We start from the raw sequence: 6,756 nt of genomic DNA, 5'->3' as shown, positions 1-6,756 counted from the left end.
TGTCTGCATTTCCTGGCTTCTTGGCAACCCATGTAGGACATATTTGAGGCAGTAACAGCATGATCTGTGCGAGGTCATAGGTGACTATTTGGGGCTTCAGAACTTTCCTGAAATTTCCAGAAATTTCCTGAGTGACTAGCTATGTGTGAACAACATTGAGAGCTGGCATTTTAGCAAGAATTATAATCCAAATATACCACAATATTATTATAAATATTTTAAAAACCTCTAAATAGACTCAAGCAAGAGAAAGGCGAAAGATAACGGGACAGAGCTTGTGCAAAAGGGAAAATGACCTGGGCTGCTCTCCTGACAGGATCTCCCTTGTGCAGTGAGTAGGATGCAAGGTGTGCGGTACTCTCTACATCAGATTCTGGCAAGAAGCTCTAGAAGCTGTTCCGTGACTACTTTTTTCAAAAGGCACATCTTCCGTCTTGATGAAGAGAACAAAGGCGAAAGACACGCAGATAAAATTAAGGGTCTTAAAACTTGCAGCCCATTGACAAATGCTTGACTCAGGCCCAGGATGACCTTCCTCAAGGAACTCAGAGCTGCCTTGATGTCACTGCTTCGCTAGAGGCGAAAAGCAGCCTTAGCTTGACAATAGCCAGACCTCCAGGATCCTGTAAATCTTTTGTAACGTATGAAAATCCCCTTAGAAGCTTCCTTTATCTCCACCCCCGCCCCAACATAAAAGTATATATCAATGTCCTCGCAAGCCCCGTGCAGCTCTTTCTGCCCAAGGGTCTCGTCCCCGGGCTTTCATAGAAACACCGTTTTGCAAAGAGTCTCAAGAATTCTTTCTTGACTGTTTGCTCCCAGCCCACCTCACATCTTACAATTCTAAATGCCAGAGTAAGTATTCAACGGAAACTAGGAATTAAAATACGGAGTCAGAGTTATTTCAAGTTTTCTAAACAGGGCCCTGTCTTAAGTATATCTTAAGAAACAATTGATACATTAGTTCTGTGTTGTTTTGAAGAAAGGCAGAATTTGGGGCACCTGGGTGGCTCAGTCAGTTAAGGGTTAAGGGACTTTTGATTTTGGCCAGGTCATGATCTCAGGGTCCTGGAATTGAGCCTCCCCACCCCCATCGGCTCTGTGCTCCCAGTCTGCTGGAGCTTCTCTCTCCTTTCCCTCTGCCCCTCCCCCAACTCATGTGCGCTCGCTCTCACTCAAATAAATAAATAAATCTTTAAAAAAAAAGAAAGGTAGACTGACGCATGCAGTGCTTTATGGGTGTCTGGGGTCTTGGAAGCTAGAGTACCCCGCCTTCTCCTACAAATGGACCTCGAGAGCTTGTTTCAAGGCTCTGCTGGAGAGAACAGCTACTCCTATCCCCTTGACCAAAGTCGGTCCTCTCTGTCAGGAAAGGTTGTCTTCTTGGACAGAGAGTCCAGCTTTGGGAGGGACGCGCATATCCCGGTGAGGGAGGAAGGGAACCCCACCTGGCCAGCCAGATCAGCTGAGTGAACGCTAGCCATCAGTGGGGTGACAAGTGTTGCGGCCAGATCACCCTCACATCTGGCACATCAGTTTTATAGATGGAAACATAGTAAGAACAAATTCTTTATACTTGGTATAATTAGAGGTAACTTAGCTCTGGGGCTCCTGGGTGGCACAGCAGTTAAGCGACTGCCTTCAGCTCAGGGCGTGATCCCGGCGTTATGGGATCGAGCCCCACATCAGGCTCCTCCGCTGGGAGCCTGCTTCTTCCTCTCCCACTCCCCCTGCTTGTGTTCCCTCTCTCGCTGGCTGTCTCTCTCTCTGTCAAATAAATAAATAAATAAAATCTTTAAAAAAAAAAAAAAAGAGGTAACTCAGCTCTAGAGACTTATTTATATTTGATGCCAGTGAACATAAGCGATACAAGCCAGAAAAGAAATGACCAGAAACCCACCCACCAAATACAGACCTTATTTTTTAGTTCCTTATTACTGCCTTGTTAACAACTATAAATCTCAGCTCATAGAGTCACAGTTTAGGAGTAGATTCTAGGAAATCTGGCTACAGTATTGGCTCTGTCACAAATTCTGTGAATTTAATCAAGATGCTTAATTTTCGTTTGCGTTTCTCTGTTAATAATGCACCATCTTTATCAACTCCTTAGTTGCTCTAGTCCCATTTCTTTTCTTTTTTTTTTAAGTAGGCTCCACAACCAATGTGAGGCTTGAACTCAACACCCTGAGATCAAAAGTTATATGCTCTATGACTGAGCCAGCCAGGCACCCCCTTTGTTGCTCTAACCATTTCAGCAGTCACAGTGTAGCTCGTGGCTACCATATTGGACAGTGCAAATCACAAAACATTTCCATCATCGCAGGAAGTTGGTGGACAGTGCCGGGCCTACACACAGACTTATCTTCAAGTGTAGCTGAATTCTGGGGTTTGAGCAAAGCCTCAGGGGGTCTTGTTTCTTTCTACCTCTCAACTGTTTTTCTATTGTGTTGGTTCGTTCTCAGTCCAGCGACGCGCGCGGTCTTAGCAGCTCTGACCTCCCATCTTGACAAGTTGATGTTCAGCGTGAAAGAGAATCTTCTGAGAGCTCTTGTGCAAATGCTGGTATCTCGCAGATTCACCAGCTCGCAGCAGGTGGAATTCTCTTTGGCTTGGGGCTGGTCACATGCTCTAGCCGTGGAACCTAGAACATCAGCGGAGCACAGACTAGCGGAAAGCAGAAGCCAGGCAGACCAAAGAGCAGGTGCCGCAGTTGTGACAAACACAAGCAGATACAAAATCTTAAAGCATGTTTTTATAAAGTACCAAACTATAAGCTACAAACAACAAGCAAAAACATAAAAAATGAAATAGACGTGTAAGAATTAAAAAAAAGATAGGCAAAGATAAGTCATACAGACAAAAGAAAACAGGAAATAGCAATGTTAATTTCAGGTAAGATAAATTTCCAGGCAAAAGCAGAAGACAAACTGTCATTTATTTATTTACCTTTAACATTCCTTTAAAATGTCATTATTGAAGAATGGTTGATGTACAATATTACAGTAGTTTCAGGTGCCCAGCATAGTGGTTCAACAATTGTATCCATTATTTAGTGCTCACTGTGACAAGCGTAATCACGATCTGTCACCATACACCATTGTCACAGTATTATTGACTATATTCCTTATGCTGCATTCTTCATCTTTGTGACTTATTTTATAACTGCAAGTTTGTTCCTCTTAATCCCCATTCACTTCTTTTGCCCATCTCCTTCCCCCTCCCCTCTGATAAGCTCCCTTTTTGTTTTGTTTTGTTTTGTGAGCTACGTTCTACATGTAAGTGAAATCATATGGTATTTGTCTTTCTCTGTCTTATTTCACTTAGCATGATGCCCTTTAGGTTAATCCATGCTGTCTCAAATGGCAAGATCTCATTCATTTTTATGGCTGTAATACTCCATTGTGTATATTTACCGCATCTTCTTTATCCGTTCATCTATTGATGGACAGCTGAGTTACTTCCATATCTTGGCTGTTGCTGCAGTAAACGTAAAGGTGCATATCTCTTTTCAGATTGGTGTGTTAATTCTCTTCGGGTAAATACCTGGTCATGGAATAACAGGATTGTATGATTTCTATCTTTAATTTTTGAGGATCCTCCATACTGTTTTCCATGGTGCTTGCACCAAGTTTCATTCCCACCAACGAAGCATGAGGGTCCCTCTCTCCACATCCTCACCACCTCACTTGTTATTTCTTGTCTTTTTGATACCAGCCATTCTGACAAGTAGGAGGTGGTATCGCATTGTGGTTTTGGTTTTCATTTCCCTGGAGGGTCATTTTAGATAAAAGGTACAATCCACAAGGAAGATGTAATTGGTCAAAAACCTGTATAAGCCAAAGTACGTGAACTTAAAACTTGTAAAACAACTCCTACTGAAAATAGAAGAGGAAATTGACAACTATCCAAGTGCCATAGAAATTAACACACCTCTCAGTCTTTCACAGATGAAGTAGACAGAGTTAAGAGCAGTGACATATTTCGAAAGTTGAATTAATAGATATACATTACTTATAATACAGAGAACTGACCTTTTTAAGTGTTCGTTGAAGATATACAAGAATCAATCATATACTTGGACAATAAGAATTATAAATCTATTTTACAAAGAATAAATTGCACGGCTTATCTTCTCTTACTGTTTTGTAATAAAATTAGAAATGAATAGCAAAAATGTAAACAATAACAAAAAATTCTCAAATGCTCCAAAATTAAAAATGTACTTAAAAAACAAAACACCATCCTTAAGGACTCTCGTGTTTAATAGTATTTTTAGCTCATCCTTTTGTTCTCGAGAAACAGAGACTCATGTAATGTATCTCAGAGGAAGGGGGCATATTGCTAAGCGACATGAACTAAAGCAGGAGCAGAAATACCATCGGAATCCAGCTCTCTGCTTCTCTTGTTAGGGTGATCTGTATCTCCCCCTCTGCTTTCCTCCTGCCCCTGCCCCCACCCCTGATACAGCTTCAGAAAAAAGTAGTCAGGTTCATGTCAATATCCCATGTGTTGTATTTCTTATCTCAAATGAATACCTACCTCTGCTCTCAGGTTTTTGCTTGTTACTTGGTTAGGATAAGTCCTCATCCCTGTGGCCAGGGAACCCCAAGGCAGGAACAAAACGGAGTTTCTGTGCCTGTAAGGATGGGCCTGACCCTGGGCCGCGGAGAATTTACGGTGTGACACAGCAGGAGACAGCCCTTTCAGCAGCCACTGGCCTGTCAGCCCCGCACTGCACCCAGAGAAACAGGCCCGTCATTTTATTCTAACTTCTATTGCGGGGATGTACCTATTCATGCCCGTTGTAGAGGTTCAGTTGTAAAAATAAGCATTAATTCTCAAAGACATAGCTTGAGTTCCCTTGAAAATAACCTTCCAGATTGTTGTATTCCCTTTAATGTCAAGTAAACAAGGAATTACTGTGTTTTGTAAGGCTGAACGTGGAAAGTAGAAGTTAAAAATAATGTCTATGGTGAGGCTCGCTAGTATTTTTACCTCTTTTTTCCTGTTGTGATATAAAAATCTTGCAAACTGCTGTTCTAAACAGCGCCCCACGGGGCCGATGAAGGTCTGAGGTCTATTCCAGGGCTTTACTTATGCATCTACGGCTTGTCATGGAAAGAGTGAAGAAAGAGAGTGCCCTGTCCGCCTGCCTGCTCATTCCAGTGACAACATTCGCCACGTGGTGGCAGTGATCAGTGATCAGTTTAGGCCAGGCTGGGAGTCAATCACAAACTCCCATGATTCGTCTTCTCAGTCTTAGAAAGCTAATGTCATACATACGCGGGGGCGGCTCACGTGAACTATATACACACTAACCGACCAGAGTAACAGGCTTCCTTACAACGCTGAACCATGTAGCCGAAACAGGTGAAATCCTATCAAAGGGACCCTTCACAAACAGGGAAGTAGCAGATCTTAGATTATAGGATCTCGTTTTTGAACATTTGTTTTCAAATCAATATCCATTATCACCAGTTCTGCTTAGTAAGTATTACAGCAAATATTTCTCGAGGTGTACGGGCAGCCCCTGGGGAGTGGCAGTGTTCGAGAACTCGGAATCCTGGAGGATAGCTTTAGGGAGACCCACCTCTGGGGAGGAGTCTGGCTGGAGAGGTTTTGCAGAGGATGAGGTCTGAAGCAGGAGGGAGGCGGCAGGCAGGTTTGGAAGAAAGACATGGATGTGGAAATTATGAGGTTATAGTGATAAAATTTGGTGATTTACTTGTGAGGGTAGATAAGGGTCTGGGGGAAAAAAAAACCTAACGTCTCCCCTGCTTCGGCTCAATCGGCATTAAGAACCGGGCTAGGCATTTGGAAGGCATTAACATATCTCACATTCTGGAAGAGATCTAGCTGCTTACGGAATATAAAAGCAATACAAACTGTTAGAATTAGGTAAGGGAAGGGGCGCTTGTCTGGCTCAGTCAGTCGAGCGTGCAACTCTTGATTTCGGGGTTGTGAGTTCAGGCCCCACGTTGGGGGTAGAGATTGCTTAAGAAAAATAAAATCTTAAAAAAAAAAAAAAGAATTAGGTGAGGGAAAAAGAGTCTATCCCCATGGAATAGCTGAATAACAGTCCTTCAAAGATGTCCGTGTTCTAATCCCCAGAACGTGTGGATCTGTTATTTTACACGGCAAAGGAACTTCACAGATATGATTAAGTTAAAGATTTTAACGTAAAATGGGGAGATTATTTTGGATATCCTGGTGGGCCCAAGGAAATCACAAGGCTCCTTAGAAGAGGGAGAGAGGAAGGTCAGATTAAGAGAAGGAGCAGAAGCAGAAGCAGAGGTTGGAGTGGTGTGGGGCAATGGGCCAAAGAATTCAGTAGACTCTAGAACCTGGAAAAAGCAGGGCAATGGTTCTCTCTTGGAGCCTCTAGAAGGAATAGAGCCCGGCCAACCCATGGTGGACTCTTGACTTCCTGAACGGTAAGGTAATAGATCTGTAATGTTTTAAGTCACCGAGTTCATGGTAATTTGTTACAAGAGCAATGGAAAACAAATACTTTTGGTATTTCTTCACTTCTTCCATCTTTCCCTCACTTTTTCAACAAATATTTACAGAATGCTTACTGCGTGCTAAGAATTGTGAGATATATAATCCCCAGCTTCTAGGGATTTATAGTGTGGAGGGAATTGTAATTATAGAAGTACTTCAACTTACAACACAGTCAATTTCTGGACCTGTAGAGGCTGAAGGAACTCTCAGTAACTCCCTACTTCTAGAAGAATCTTTGTTCTACAACACTTC

The sequence above is a fragment of the Ursus americanus genome, chromosome 11, assembly GCF_024610735.1.
Source record: "Ursus americanus isolate L20-20 chromosome 11, mUrsAme1.1.p, whole genome shotgun sequence".
Classification (NCBI taxonomy): Eukaryota; Metazoa; Chordata; class Mammalia; order Carnivora; family Ursidae; genus Ursus; species Ursus americanus.
The sequence above is the reverse complement of the archived record's forward strand: the minus strand, read 5'-3'. Positions refer to the sequence as shown.